This window comes from Symphalangus syndactylus, chromosome 5 (assembly GCF_028878055.3).
Source record: "Symphalangus syndactylus isolate Jambi chromosome 5, NHGRI_mSymSyn1-v2.1_pri, whole genome shotgun sequence".
Lineage (NCBI taxonomy): Eukaryota > Metazoa > Chordata > Mammalia > Primates > Hylobatidae > Symphalangus > Symphalangus syndactylus.
This window is the reverse complement of record NC_072427.2, coordinates 51296322-51312825: the sequence shown is the minus strand read 5'-3', so window position 1 is coordinate 51312825 and position 16504 is coordinate 51296322. Positions and strand designations below refer to the sequence as shown.

Genomic DNA, 16504 nt, shown 5'->3' with positions numbered 1-16504 from the left:
CCGCTCTAGATGCCGCCGGTCACCATCACAGGGGGAGGTGCCCGACACACTTGCAGCAGGCCAGGTACTCCGCACCTCACCCGCCCATCAGTACCACACAAGCGTCTGCCTGATTGTTCCACCTGTGCTGATTTCCGCCTTGGTTTCCTCATTTACTTGTGTGTGTGTGTGTGTGTGTTTAACCTTCTTTTATGCCAAGTGTATTTTTGTGAGCTGCCTCAAATCTTTCTGGAATAAGGCAAAGCAGACATAAAAATTAAAAATAGTATTTTTTGTTGTTGTTAATGGAGTGCTCTCATTTAGATCAGGAGAGCTGGTGAAAGAGTTAGGGACCCCTCGAGGCAGAGCCCGGCGGCGCCCAGCCTCTCCATGACTGTGCTCCAGGGTTTGGTGATAAGTGTGGGCCCCATCCGCTGCCACCCCCTCGCCCCAGGCCCTCGTGCCCACCCCCCACCCCCGGCTCTCTTCAGTAAGTCACGGGCATGAGCCGGTCTCACTCTCAGCTTCTCCCCTAGGCCTGCCCCGGTCTCCTCTGCAGGGATGTGAACTAACACTGACATCAGCCAGGGACAGCATCCTCTCTCAGTTCCCGGGGTCTCAGCTAGAGTTAGGAGCAGGCAGAGGGCTGATAGCTCAAATGTCACCTCTGAGAGGAGCAGCCTGTGCGCACCGAGGGTGAGTGCCACTTAAACAAATGCAGATGAGTATCTACTGGTGAAACCTCAGACGAGGTGGAAAATACAGCAGAATTTAAGCACTGGAGGGTGGAGCATGCATGCTTGGCATGGCAGGTAGGGGAACGCCGCAGATAGATCTCCCTGATCAGCTCGCAAGAATAACTTCCTCTACCGGGCATGGTGGCTCACACCTGTAATCCCAACACTTTGGGAGGCCGAGGCTGGTGGATCGCTTGAGGTCAGGAGTTCAAGACCATCCTGGCCAACATGGTGAAACCCCATCTCTACTAAAAATACAAAAATTAGCTGGGTGTGGTGGCGCATGCCTGCAGCCTCAGCTACTCGGGAGGCTGAGGCAGGAGAATCTCTTGAACCCGGGAGGCAGAGATTGCAGTGAGCTGAGATCGCACCACTGCACTCCAGCCTGGGTGACAGAGCAAGACTCCATCTCAAAAAAAAAAAAGAAGAACTTCCCCATTTCCTATCTTCTGATCTTCAGCTTCTGAACCCAGTCATATCTATAGTCCTCCCCTGCCCACTTTTTACCCAAACAATAAGCTGCAGCACTTCATAGCTCAATGGTGCTTTATATAAAAGAGCTGCTTACAAGTTGGATGTTTAAAACTCGAGGACGGTTGCAGACCAGCACATCTTTGTCACCCTTCTCAGGGCCCCAGGAATGCTGAGTAAGTAGCTTTGAGCCATGATCTGGTCAAAATGGCCAAATTAACGCCTAAACAATTCTGAGGGTTTTTAAAAAATTGTTTTATTAGCACCAAAATTCTTCACCTGCATGCATATTCTGGTCCCAATTACCTTTTTCCCCCACTTTCTTTTTTTTTTTCTCTTTCCCTAAAGGTCCAAAGACATTCTTTTGGTATCCAAATTCCCATTTATACATTATATTCTGAAATCTATGAACCACCCCACTGAAAATTAAGGAAGCAAGTCTCTGACTTTTAAACCCCAGCAATTGAAAAACCACAAATGCCAAGAACATTTAAGTACTCTGTGTTTCAATTAGTTTTTTTATAATGCTGAGTTAGCTTGTCTCAGACAGGTTAAGAACTGGTAATAATCTGTACACTGACTTATGTGAAATACAATATAATATTTTACCAGTTTCATGAATGATCAGTTGGAAGTGGGAGCCCCTTTGCAAATCACTTAAATTAGAAGTGATCTGCAACACTTAGGTTAAGGAGAAGAGCGGGCCGTGGCATTAATACAGGAACTTAGTGTACCCAGCAGGGTCCAATCAGGAGACAGAAACCACACATGATTCAGTCAGAGAAAGTCTGATGTGAAGACCTCTTAGTTGGGGATTGGGTTATAAGAAGTAATGATATGTGAATTATATCTCAATAAAGCTGTTATCCTTAAAAAAATAAATAAAAAAGAAGTAAAGAGGACTCTGAAGAATATAGGAGCCAGCATCAGTGGCTCACGCCCATAATCCTAGCACTTTGGGAGGCTGAGACAGGAGGATTGTTTGAGGCCAGGAATTGCAGACCAGCCTGGGCAACACAGGGAAACCCCATCTCAAAAAAAAAAGAAAAAAGAAAAAAAAATTGCCAGATATCGTGGTGTGCAGCTGTGGTCCTAGCTGCTCAAGGGATTGAATGGGAAGGATGGTTTGAACCAGAAGTTTGAGGTTGTGGTGAGCTGTGATCATGCCACTGCACTCCAGCCTGGGGGACAGAGACCCTATCTCTGTCTCGAATATATATGTATATGGGAATAGCTGATGAAGGGACAGCCACTGCCCCTGGCTCTGAGACAGATGTTTTCTCCCACTCAGGGAAGATCGCCCTCCCAACCCCTGAACCATGGCAGGGGACACAGCCTTAAATTGGGGGATGGCAGAAAAGGTACTTAGGGGCTGCACTGGTGGAACCTGCTAGAAGCCTTCCCTTGGGGGCCGGGGAGGTGCCAAGCATAAGAACTTGCTGGATGCCAGGAGCAGTTGCTGGCCACTGGATGCTGCTGGAGCCAGGCCCTCGCTGCAGTGGATGAAGACTGGTGGCAGCTCTCTAGACAGCAGCGCCGTGGAGCCCCACCTTTGAGAGGGTGCATGGAGCAGCCCCTTGGGCTTGCGAGGGCCCATGTTGCCTGCAGAATATGTCCAGGGTACCCTGGACTGAAAGATGGGGAAAGTGTGGAGCAGGCCAAGCCCTGGAGAAACCTGGAGGGGGTGGGCAGTGCAGAACGGGTATACACACACATACACACGCAAGCATGCACACACACGCATGCACACACACACACACACACACACCCCACCTAAAGACCAGCCACGGGACCAATACGTGGAGGACTCAGGCCTATTCACCAGCGATGCCCAGTATGGAGCAGTGAAATGAGTCCAGGGGGCTTTTGTTAGGGGTTTGGGGCCATGAGAGGTCAAGGGAGGTTCCAGAAAGAGGAGCTTGAAACTGACTCTGAAGGTCAGAATGAAGAGGTCTTGGGTGCCAGGCACTTCAGGGAATGACGTCAGTCAGAAGGTGTCCCAGAGGTGGAATAGGGTTTTTAATGAAGAGCATTGGAAAAAGTGCACATTGTTGAGGGGCTACAGCAAAAGCCGGAAGGTGGTGGGCCTGGCCCACCCAGACCCCAGAATCTGAAGGTGAGGCCTAGATACCGGGCTGATGGCTCCGGGACCTTAAATCACCCAGCCATTTCACTTCTGGCAAAAGAAACAGAGATCTTGAGACGTAAAGATTTGATGTAAGAGTTGGAGTTGAATGGATGTTATCCAAGAATTGAGAGAGGCCCCCGTGTGGAGCATCACACTGTCAGGCAACGTCTCACATTTGTTCAGCCTCCTGCACGCCAGGCCTGCTATATCACCCACAACTGTAGTAGAGCAAACATTTTTAAACACAATTTCACAGAGTTTTAAGTATAAATCTTGTGAGGTAATGACTATCACACCATTTTATAGATGAGAAACAGAAAAAGTGAAGTCAGGAGATTCTCCCAAGGTGCCTCCCCTCCCCCACCCCATCCATCAGTGTGGATTCGGAGCGGGTTCCTCTGCTTTGTTTGGGGTGTCTGCTGTCTCTCACCTGCACATTCATGCAGCCCTGCAGCCCTGCCACGAAGGTGCATACATTCAAACGTTCTGTGGGTAGCAGTTTCTAGTTCATCTGTAACATTTGTCATTTCTGCAGAACTAGGAGATCCCTAGACTGATAAGTTTATGTAAAACTCAGTGTTTTCAAAGACTCATTTTGGTAAGTTTTAATTCATTCAGCAGATACGTATTGAGCATTTATTATGTTTCTAAGGCCGTTCTAGGAGGTGCATTGATCAAAACTGGGGAGCATCTTTCCTCTCATGGTGCTTACATGATCTATGTGAAAAATTAGACCTTTGAAGTCTTCGGTGCTAACTGTAGACAAGAAAGCAGAAACAGGGATATGAAATGTCAGATGAGTGTTGGAATTTCAGCCGGGGTGAGGTGGGGACAGGGCCGTCCTGTTTGAGAACAGCTGGAGAGTCCAGACCCAGAGGACACGTCAGTGTCGGGAAGAGCCGTCCCAGAGGTGACTTCTGTGTGGGTTAATTTACTGAGAAAATAGTTTCCAACAGTTTGTCTCTTGGGTGGACCTGTTTGGATGAGTGCCCACAGTCCCAGCCACACCCATGTCCTCTGTGCAGCGCTGTGGGGAGCAGTCATTGTCAAGGCTTGCAGGAAGATCTGCTGCTGACTCTTCCCAGGCGTGTGCACATGTGTGCACGTGTGTGTGTGCACAGTGGTGCGTGTTCCAAATAAGGAAGAAAGATAAAAGGAGTATGGAAACTCCCTAGGCTGGACAAACACTGCTCTTAAACACGTACCTTCACAGTCAGGTCAGCAGCGATGCCAAGGCGGAGACAGGGCTTCCCCTCTCCTTTCTGAATACACTGTGACCAGTCCCTGGGGGGCCTGGTGTATTCAGGCTGTGACTCAACACAGTTTTCTTTACAAAGGAGAGTCAGTCCCACCCAAGTTACTTGACAGAATTCAGAAGCTTAGAAAATGACTTTAAAAGTCCAAATATGTAGAAGACAAAATATTTTTTTAAAAAAACTGCTACCTACACATGCTTCCAAAATTGTCTCTAGCACAGGAAAACTAGAAGTGAAAAAGTACAATTTGCAAGGTAGATTTTGTACCCGTCTCTTTTTCCCTAAGCTTTTCAAGTTGTTAGTCTTTAATGAAATTTAGCTACATTGGCCGTGGAATTGAAAGAGGCAGCCTAATCTATCATCTAAGTGGAAAACAAAGACAGCCGCCTGGGTATGGTAATTTGATCGGTCGATTTTAAGCCTTTACCAAGAGGCTTCCATGTTTTTCTCTTATACATTGCAGGATAGTCAACAAGCTCATAATTTATACTGAGACATTTTTGTTTTTAAATTTAACAATCTCATAATTTTCTTGAAGGACATTAAATCTGTAACAGGAAAGACAGAAATAAATGATTTTGACAATACAATAACTTTATTTAGATTAAATTTTTAATTCCAACAAGTGTGGATATTCAGAGAAATTCAGTTCAGGAGGTAATATGATTATTTGAGACATACCATGTTTTTTCATATTAACAGTGTTTATTTCATAGCTATATAAGTTTGGCCCTAAGAAGGTTTTTTTTTTTTTTTAATTCTGGTGACTTCACAATGGATTCTTTGCCTTTAATTCGTAGTCTATTAAATCACCATGTACAGAGAGTACAGCACCAGCACTCTGATCTTTTTTTTTTGAGACAGAGTTTTGCTCTTGTTGCCCAGGCTGGAGTGCAATGGCACGATCTCAGCTCACTACAACTTCTCTGCCTCCCGGGTTCGAGTGATTCTCCTGCCTCAGCCTCCCAAGTAGCTGGGATTACAGGCATGCGCCACCACTCCTGGCTAATTTTGTATTTTTAGTAGAGACAGGGTTTCTCCATCTTGGTCAGGCCGGTCTTGAACTCTGGACCTCAGGTGATCCACTCATCTTGGCCTCCCAAAGTACTGGCATTACTGGCGTGAACTACCGCACCCAGACCTCTGATCTAAATGAATAAATTAATGCCATGAAGTTGATAATAATTTGGCTAGTCTGAAATATCTATCCAAAAAGATCTTATTATATTGTGTGGAAACTTAAAATTTTTTGTGTGGTTGGAAATGATCATTTCTTATTCCAGAAGGAAAAACACAACCAAAGCAGTAAGATGTTTTAATTCTGTTCAAGGTAACATACAATGTGAAATGCTTTTTTTTCTCTTTAATTATATTTTCACTGTTAAAAAAAAGAGGGGAATTTAATAAAATTTCCAATTTTCCTGAATGTAGTTTAATTGCATCAGCAGTTACAAAGGGTTTGAAACTTTCTCTATGTGTATGTGTGTTTCTAGAGCAGGGATTTCCTTACCAGTAGGAAGAGGTGACAATGTGAGATCGACCCAGTTAACACTAGGCGTTTCCTCATGAGTGAGTGATTGTGTGTGTGTGTGTGTGTGTGTATGTTTAGGTGTGTATGTTTGTGTGAGTGTGTATGCAGACAGGTGTGAGTGCAAACATTTTTGCAAGTGAGTATGCAAGTAAGTGTATGTTCCAAAGAAGAAAGCAAAATGAAGTGATATTGCTTTATTAGGTTATCACTTTCTATTATCTCTAAATTTAGGAGAGGATAAATGTTCCCTCCTGGGCTAAGATATGGTGTTGTAGAAGTGGATTGCTCTGCAAGACAGTGCTCCCTGGGGGAATCTGGAGTTTCCAACCTCACTCTTGAGGACCTGCTGTGAGCCCATGCATTAGGTGAGGGGTGCCCATGCGATCCACCTCTGCTGATTGGACTCTGGAACCTTCATCCCTTGGTGGAGGCCCTGTGCTGTGTGTCATTTCCCTTCTGCTTGTTTTGTGAGCACAGCTTTCAACAAGAGGGAACTTCCTTGTGTCCACAGAGCACAATACAAGACCTATCAGCACCCCCTGGCCTCCGCCGACATTTGAGTTATCCTAATTTTGTGAATTGGTAAGAGCCGGCTTCCCTCGTTCAGCCTATGCGATGCTTTCGGTTTGCGTGTGCTCCTCAAGTGGAAGGCTGTATTTTGGTTCTCAATGTGGTATTAGGGCTTCCTTAGAGTTTCGTTCGTCCACAGCAGCAGAGATCCATGAACACATTTGCAGTTTCATATAGTCACATAAACCAGACCTTATAAGGGAATCGACCTTTAAGGAAAGCAAGAATTCGACTTCAGAAAACACACTGGGATGTGGATGAAACTGGGCTTCCTGACATCTGAGTCGGGTTCAGTGTCGAAATTAATTCAGGGCTTTTTCACCATTGCTAATGAATAATCCGTGTGCCAACGAAATGACTTCGTGAACCCCAGTGAGATTTTTAACCAAGCTGAGATCAGGCCTGCAAACTTCCTTAGTTTGTCAGTTTTCACAAAGCCCTTTTCAGTAGTGTGTCTGTCAGAATGCCTTATGTTCCCTGCCTCCCAAAACTGTAAAAGGACAAGAAATGTGGGTGTCATTGCTGGCGGTGAGCTGTCTTCCCTGGGGTTCTGGAGAGTGGGGGATTGGGTGCATGCCGGGGGGTTCATAGGTTAGGAATTGTGCCAGAGCTTCAGGGTCGTTCCACTCACCTGTCACAACTGACCTTTGCCGCACTGGCACCAGCCCTTGGCGAGAAACAAGCCCTTTCATTTGTGTGGTAAAGAAGGCCAACTTCAAAGCATTATGGATGTAGGTTTGTTTTGGACAAAACTTCAAATAGCTGGTTTGCTCATCCGGCCTTTATCAAGCATTCTGGAGCCTTGACCACCAGGCAGGAAATTCTGTGCGGACAGACTCTGAGGGTGACCCCTCCACCTCGGCCCAGTGAACCTGCGTGGGCCACGGAAACCCCTCTCAGGGATTTTGAGTGTTGTTTTAAGGCTAAAAGTGGGCACGAAAAGGTTTCGGGTGCAAAGTCAGGTTCTGAAGCTGAGATCAGACTGCTGCAAGCATCAGAGACATCAGGGCCTGGTGGGTGGATGGGGGACGTTGGGAGGAGAGAGCCCTACCTTTTCCGCAAATCTCCTGTGGACCAGAGATTCAGCCACAGCCCAGAACCTGGAATTGGGGTGGCTCTGAGTCAGTGTTCAGAAAGCTAGTAACCCTTGACGACTGAAATGAGTGACTGAGGCAGAAGTATCAATCAATTGAGGTTTGTTAAGCCAGCTTTAGGGTGTGTCCCAGTAAAATAGGAATCACAGACACCTGTGACTGATTTCTGAAGAGGTTTTCAGGCCGGGCACGATGGCTCACGCCTGTCATCCCAGCACTTTGGGAGGCCAAGGCAGGTGGATCACCTGAGATCAGGAGTTCGAGACCAGCCTGGCCAACATGGTGAAACCCATTCTCTACTAAAATACAAAAATTAGCCAGGCGTGGTGGTGGGCGCCTGTAATTCCAGCTCCTTGGGAGGCTGAGGTAGGAGAATAGCTTGAATCTGGGAGGCAGAGGTGGTTGCAGTGAGCTGAGATCATGCCACTGCACTCTCACCTGGGTGACAGAGTAAGACTCTGTCTCAAAAAAAAAAAAAAAAAAAATGGCGGTTTTCAGGAGGTGTAGTATTCATACATTTCCTTAAAGCAGGAGGAGGCACACAGGAAGAAGGGCAGGTAGGCAGCCAAGGAATGGTCACTTTCCTGTGAGACTTCAGTTGGAGTCTAGTAAATCCACATTTTTACATCAGACAAAGTCGGTGTGTGAAGAGAAAAAGAGAGCACAGAGTCAATTCTGCAGACATCTCTGGGTGGGTGGAGGAAGGAGTCTTGTCTTTGTTCTGTAGCTGGGAAGATAAGCTTGTAGTGGACATTATTAATGTGGAATCCAACAGACTTTAGTTTTAGAAGCTAGACTTAGATCGCAGACCTAACGTTTTTTTCTTTTTATTTTTTATAGAGATAGGAAGGTCTCACTATGTTGCTCAGGTTTGTCTTGAACTCCTGGGCTCAAGCAATCCTCCTATATTAGCCTCTCAAAGTGCTGAGATTATAGGTGTGAGCTGTCGTGCCACGCTCTTTGTGTTATGATTGGCATGTCCTTGTTTATGGGTGGCCAGCAAACAATGTCCTCATGAGTGATCCTGGGGAGCATGTTGTGCTGCACCCCTTTAACCTCAGTGGGGAAGGCACAAGTCCAAGAGGCCGAAGAAGAGATCCAGAGCCAGCGCGTGCAACATGGGGTTTGATTAGGGGCTTACACAGAGGAGAGAGAGTCTGGTGGTGGTGGGCTGAACAGGAAAACCACTACCGCTTATAAACAGCATGCACTTTCTACAGCATTTTCACTTAACACCCTCCCCTGAACGACCTCCTCCTGGAAGCCTTCATTTAACCCAAAATTCAGGGCCTCAATCCCCTGTGCGGCCCGAGTTCCACAGGACAGGTGGGGGCTCAGATGTTTATCATAGACAAGGAACAAATCTTTGGGTTGGCCACACCCAGGTGTCCTAGCTCAGCACACACTCAGGCACATCTGCCATGCAGAGTCATCTTCAGGGCAGGCTTGAGGTATTGCTCTCAGGTGCATTTGCCCTGCAGGGCAGCCCTGCAGAGATGCTGTAGGCCTCTTGCCTGTCCCTGGGGCGTTGGATGATGTGTAATGCCAGTGAGAGTGGTTCATCTGGAACAGGATGTTGCCTGACTCCACCTCTGGGCCTAAGTCTGGGGGTCCCGAGATTTATTATTTTCCTTTGCAACCCTATGGTGAGAGTGACGACCCCCACTACTTCTCCTGGCTGGGTAACAGTGCCATCTGACACTGGGCACTTGCCTGCGTCAGGCCCTCATTCATTTAGTTCTCCTGGCAGCTCTGAGAAGGTGCTGTTATTACTCTCATTTAGCAAAGGAGCCACTGAGAATCAGAGGGAGTCAGCCCCTTGGCCTGCCGGGGTCCAAGTGAGTGGTGGGCCAGGTTCTCGGCCAACAGTTGGGGCTCAGGGCCTGGCTGCGAAGCCCCTCAGGGCCATCTCCGCAGAGCACTGTCACCATTGCTGTCACCGCTCAGGCTGATTGGTCTGGGCTGGGCCGATCCGCAGCTGTGGTCAAGTTTGGAAGGAATCACAGGTGGCCGAGAATGTTTCTGCACCTCAGAATTGAACTCCTGCCGTTAGTATTTGTGGTGGATGCTCCAGACATACGGCATGAGGCATTTCTAACATCCCAGGCACTGGCACGCGTAGGTCAATTCGATGGGCTGGAAGGTTTTGAAAATGTATGTTGTAAATGCAGTGTTCGGCTGCCCACCTGCACTCGCTGGCCTGCATGTGCTGGGGGAAGGGAATTCTTAAGTCCCTGGTTCCTGTAGGTCACATTAGGGGATCTGACTCTCATCCAATAAGAACACAGGCCTGCGGTGGTGGCAGCTTGGTGCACAAGGCAAGACGTGTCCCTGAGCCATGACAGTCAGCCTGGTGTTCCAGTCCCCAGAGAACACACGGCCCCTGTGACCTCGAATCACTCCAGCCAGGCGCGCCAGCCATTCCTGCTGGCTCCAGCCCTCGAACTCACCTTTCCACCTCAGCATGGAAATCCCCCGAGGAACCAGAAAGAAAGGTAGACTTTGTGTCTGGGTGAGGAGGAAGGGACCACCCCGTGATGGCTCTGTGGCCTTGGGACCCACCCAGCAATTTGGGGTCATCTCTGCTCACTTGAGGTTGTAGTCTGCAGGAGTCCATGAATGCGGACACCAACTGAAGTCTCAGCTTCAAGCTGTGGGGGTGTCCTGGCTGAAATCCACAGGGAGGGACGGCTGAAAACGTGGGTGGGGCCCCTCTCCGCCTCACCCGGGTCGTGTTTTAAATGCACACCTCATAGTTGGCTTGGGCTGCCATAACAAAGTGCCATGAATTGGGCGGCTTAAACCGCAGAAATTTATTTTCTCACAGTTCTGGAGTCTGGAAGTCTGAGCTCAAGGTGCCGACAGAGTTGGTTTACTTGAGGCCTCTCTCTTGGGCTTGCAGGTGGTCGTCCGTCTGTGTATGTCTGTGTTCTGATCTCTTCTTTAAGGACACCAGTCCTGTTGGATCAGGGCCCACCTTAGTCACCTCATTTAACCTTTATTACCTCTTGAAAAACTGTCTTCAAATAAGGGCACAGTCTGAGGTATCCAAGGTTAGGATTTGAACGCATGAATCTGGGGAAGGTAGAATTCAACCCCTCACAGTGCAGGTTCAGCGTGAAAGTAACCGGCATTCCTGGATGGTGGCATCACCATGCTGATCACCTCAGATCAATCCGTTTCACTGCATCTCAATTCTCTCCACTGTCAGGAAGAGGAAATGCTTTCTCATGATGAACCTACAGCTAGAAACTGCAGTTCCAGAAAGTTAGCTGAAGGCTGAGGCACCGGTGTAGGATGGCCACTTCCCCAGCTGGCTGCAGTGTTCTAGGAAGCTGATTGTTATGGTTAGTATATGCATGTCTTTTTCTTGTTTGTTTGTTTGTTTTTGAGATGGAGTCTCCCTCTGTCACCCAGGCTGGAGTGCAGTGGTGCCATCAAGGCTCACTGCAACCTCCACCCCCTGGGTTCAAGGAATTCTCTGCCTCAGCCTCTCGAGTAGCTGGGATTACAGATGCCCGCCACCACCCCTGGCTAATTTTTTTGTATTTTTAGTAGAGACAGGGTTTCACCATGTTGGCCAGGGTGATCTTGAACTCCTGACCTCGTGATCCATCCGCCTCAGCCTCCCAAAGTGCTGGGATTACAGGCATAAGCCACCATGCCCGGCCTATATGCATGTAAAAGTAAAAGCTGTGTGGATAACAGTGGATCAAAAGGAATGAGGATTTTACTATGGGGCAGACTTCGAAAATCTGATTAGAGTGTGTTTCAGTATTGGAGCGTGTGTGCATGCACGTGCATGTGAGAGTCAAGGCATTAATAAGCAATGTCAGGACAGAAACTCTCTTAAACATTTCCCTTAGAAATAGTGAGGGAAAAAGTTTCAACCCTTAACTAAACTCTCCCTTAAAAGTTCTTAGCATTTCCTTCAAGGAAGACATAATTTCCACTGGAAGCAATACGTAGTGTTTTTCCTGTTCCCTGCTTGTTTAACATTATAAAAGTAATCCAGACTTGTTTTACACCAGTAGTGAAAAGAGGGCTCTACCAGGCATGGTGGTTCACACCTGGAATCCCAGCACTTTGGGAGGCCAAGGTGGGAGCGCCACATAAACCCAGGAGTTTGAGACCAGCATTGAGCAACAAATTGGGACCCTACTGCTACCAAAAAAAAAAAATAAAATAAACTTACCAGCTACTTGGGCGGGTGAGGTGAGAGGATCGCTTGAGCCTGGGAAGTTAAGGTTGCAGTAAGCCGAGATTGTGCCATTGCACTCCAACCTGGATGACAGAGTGATACCCTGTCTCAAAAAACAAAAAAAAAAAAAAAAAAAAGAGAGAGAGAGAGAGCTTTGCTGAGAGTCAATTAGAAATTGGAAACACAAAGCCAGACCTGGACCTAAGTCTGGGGTGAAGCACTTGGGGTGGACAGGATGGGAGTCCAGGTGCCCAGCCAGGAGCTTTGCCTCTCAGTCCACACTTGCAAGTAGAAGGAACTAGGAAACACTGCTTTCCTTTTAAACAGACGATGCCATTTTTTCTCAGATTACATCTTTCACAGAAAGTCCGCAGTAATGACTGTGAGCCATAGTGACAGGAGCAGTGGTCCAGGAGCCCCTGCCACTCACCAGCCCACAGCTCTGGAGGCCCAAGCCGCTGACCCTCCCTCCATCGCAGCTGCTCGCGTGCTGACTGTGTCCTGTGAATGATGCAGCCGTTTCCTCGTCATGCCGGCCCAGCACTTGGGGTTCCCTCTGACCTGGCTGTCCCTCATCCAGTGCAGAGAACCAGCTGCCAAGTCCTGTAGATTCTGCTTGTGCAAGTCCAGGAACCAGCCTCACAGGAGTGAGGGGACTTTGGGAGCCAGCCCTGGTGCACCCGTTGGACCCCCTTGGACCCATGTTCACCCCAGTGTCTCCCAGGTCAGGGATGCCCAGTGCCTACCCATGCACCCATCCAGGTTGGCATGTTAGATGCATCTCAGACAGAGGGCCTGCAAGGGTCCCATACTCCAGCAAGCACACCTACCTCCGTCTACAGCACAATACTTCAGAGAGGTGACAGTGGCTGGGTCCTTGCTCATTGCAGTGGCCACAGAGAACATCTGCCAGCACTTAGCACAGGCAGCTAGCACACATTAGTTTTTACCCCTTTAGTGTCTCACTGGCCGAAGTGGGATTCCCCTGAGGAGCTTTAGAAGTCCCAAAGGCCTGGGCTCACCCCTGCATTCTGACTCCCTTGATTTGGGGTGGGCCAGGCACTGGGGTGTTCCAAGCTCTTCTGTGCTAAGAACCACTACCCTGAGATAAGTACAGTTGCTTCCCTATTTTACAAATAAAGGGGTCCAGGTCTGGACAGGTCAATGGGCTCACCCCACTATGCAGCCAGTCAGAGGAGGGGCTGTGCTGCAAACCCAGCATTGGGCTCCAGATCCTGTTCTTACAGCACTCCCCAACCCCGTGGCTCTGTGCCTGCACCCCAGTTCATTCAGGTCTCCCAGCAGACTCGCTGTCCAGGGCGTGGCACAGCCACCATCCATCCTCTGCTTCCTGGTGACAGCAGCCTTGCATGGCACCCCCTTCACCTTGTCAGGGGTGCCACAGTGTGTCCACCCATCTCCTCCCTACGTTCTGCTGCAGCACCTGCCAGAATGATGCACCAAAATTGCAGTTCTAACCTTGGCACTCTCAGGCTGAAAAGCCTGCAGCGGTGGGTGTCACCTGTGAACACCATGGTAAAGTTAGGGAACGGCTCTCTAGACCAGAACAGGCAGAAGGGAATTTGATCGCTGCCCACACATCTGACTGTAATGTGCTACATAGTGGAGCAGCTCTCTTCAAAGAAATTGCTGATGCCAAGAAACCAGGCAGGGCAAAGAGTGTGTATGTCTTTATGTCTGCCTATGAATGTCCATGTACTTAGTTATATGGGGCCCACTAAAGTTTTTTTTTTTTTTTTTTAGAAATGGTTCCACTAGTTTAAAGTATGGACAAAACCCTGATTAGAGTTTTTTTCAGGAGTTTTTTGGGACTGGCGCCTTCTCAAGCTGCAGCTCTAGCCCGCACGGCACCTGGCTGTGTTCTAGGATGTTTTGCTGAGGCCCGAGGAGCACTTGCAGGCGGCACAGACACTGAGCTCAGGGTGCTGGAATGGAAGCGGCTGGGTTGGGGCCTGGAGGCAGTGTTTGAGCACGTGGTTCCTCAGTGCATGTGAGCACGACCAGGCCCTTTCTTGTCACCAAGAACTGCCAGCAGGAAGATCCAATTATAGTAGAGGCTGGTGGAGCTTGCTGCCCTCCTCACTTCTTCTGCTGGCTCAGAGGGAAGTCCTATTTCAGGAGGGGTGTGGGCCGCTGGGCTGGGCCTGGGGAGGGAGACACTGGTGGAGCATTCGGGGGCTCGAGGATGTTGGGTCTGAGGGCTTAACCACAGCACAGTGAGACACTTGATTATACAGCCAGGCTACAACATGGCATGGAGAGTGAGCTTTGGGGTCTGCCTCCTACATTTGCTAGCTTGTAATCCGAGAACATCATTTGACCTCTCTGGGCCTCAGTTTCAGTATCTGCTGATACGGTTTGTCCCCACCCAAATCTCAACTTGAATTGTATCTCCCAGAATTCCCACGTGTTGTGGGAACCAGGGGGAGGTAACTGAATCGTGGGGTCTGGTCTTTCTTGTGCTATTCTCATGACAGTGAATACGTCTCACTAGACCTGATGGGTTTATTAGGGGTTTCCACTTTTGTTTCTTCCTCATTTTTCTCTTGCCACCACCGTGTAAGAAGTGCCTTTCACCTTGCACCATGACTCTGAAGCCTCCCCAGCTATGTGGAACTGTAAGTCCAATTAAATCTCTTTTTGTTCCCAGTTTTAGGTATGTCTTTAGTAGCAATGTGAAAACGGACTAATACATCTGCAAAATGGGAATGATGTCAGAGGTCCTTCTAGCCTGCCCTTTGCACTGCACCTGGCAGGTGGTGAGTGCTCAGAAGGGTGGCCGCCCTCAGCACTGCCCTGCTGCTGCTGTCATTGAAAGGCAGGCTACTGGAGGAAAGGTGAGACCAGCACCAGGAGTGAAGTTATAGAGAAAAGGGTTTGCGTCTCTGTAAGAAGAACCTGATCATGAATACAATACCTCTGTCCAATCCACAGAGCTGGAAGAATTAAGGTGAGGCTGGAGAGTTTGGGTATTAGATGAGAATTGGCTGTCCAGGGCTGGGAGCTTCCAGCCCGAGCTCTGGGAAGGAGGAAGCTGCATCTCAATGATCTTTTCCTTGCCCAGGACTTCAGGAGTGACCGCTTACCTGCACATAAGAGCAGGACAGCTGTAGTGCTGCAGTGAGGGATGTGATATCATCAGAGGCTCTACACGGGCAGAATACTGGAATGTGGGTGGGAACGCTGAGTCTCTGACTTTAACCTGAGCTTTCTTGGTGCCAGAAAACCAGAGCAAGTTGGACACGCTGAATGTTCTGGAGGGCTTCTGAGATATCAAAGGCAGGGGCAGGTAGACGTGTTTCTAACAGAAAGTTCTGATGCTGAAAGGGAATTCTTTGGTCACATGTTGTCATTATTGGCAGGTATTCTATAGAGGAGTAGAGAATATTGGATTACTATGTTACTGGCTGTTAAACATTGTCTCTCCACGAAGCTGCCAGGCTGTGCCAGGCAGACACAACACCCCCGTCCCGCCCCCATGTGCTGACTTCATCACAAGGGCTCCACAGGGCTGCTGGTGCTCCCCAGAGACCCTTCACCTGAAACATCAGGGCTGTTTTAAAGTCTAGGCTTCAAGGAGAAAATCGTCTAGAAGCAAGTCTTGATGCTGTTTAATGTGTGTCCTGCCTCCTCACTAGCATTCCGCAGACAAACGCTTCAGCCAGGAGGTTTAATAGAATGAAGTGCATTTCCTTACCTTTCCCTGCAGTCTCAGTTCCCCAATGGTACTCATTTCCTGAGCCCAGTCATGGAAGCCAGAATTACCCTCTGTCATTAGCAGGCCGGAGCTTTTAGCTCACGGCACTCCTAAACCCAAAGGTAGAGCCTCTGCGGTTTCTAGCATCATAGGCTGAGTGATAACCCTTTGTATTTCAGGTGATGGGAAGAAGTGAAGGATAGCTCAGATTGTTGGAAAGGGAATATCTTGGTCTGTTCCTAATACTGTAATGAAATCACCACAGACTGGGTCATTTATAAATAACAGACATTTATTTCTGACAGTTCTGGAAGCTGGGAGTACAAGATTGAGGCGCCAGTAGATCTGGTGTCTGGCAAGGGCCATCTTCCTGACCTGCAGACAGTCACCTTCTCTCTGTGTTCTCACATGGCAGAGAGAGAGGCAGAACTTCCAGTGAGTGTCTCTTCTTAGAAGGGCACTAATCCCACTCATGTGGCTCCACCCTCGTGCCCTAATCACCTCCCAGGACCCACCTTCAAGTACCATCAAATTAAGGACTAGGTTTTAACCTATACATGGGGGACTCAAGCACACACATTCTAAGGGCTAAGTTTTAACATATACATTTTGGGGGACTCAAACCTGCCATCTGTAGCAGGGAACATCCTGAGTCCTGGAAGCCCACGCTGCACCGTGCATCTTAGGTTGGAAAGCTCTTTGCCCAGGATTCCTCATTTTTGTAAGTCTTTGTTGGGTCAGTGGAATAACAGCATCAGCCTCACTCGGTGCCTCTGAGAAATGCAGAGTCCCAGGCCCCGCCCAGATCCATTGAGGCAA

At 48.5% G+C, this 16504-nt stretch overlaps 1 protein-coding gene across 2 annotated transcripts in view; it reads left to right on the top strand.

Annotated features, from left to right (window-relative positions):
- The window catches only part of ATP10A (ATPase phospholipid transporting 10A (putative)), a 191587-nt gene that overhangs the window by 88373 nt on the left and 86710 nt on the right, over positions 1-16504 (top strand). The window lies entirely within an intron of this gene.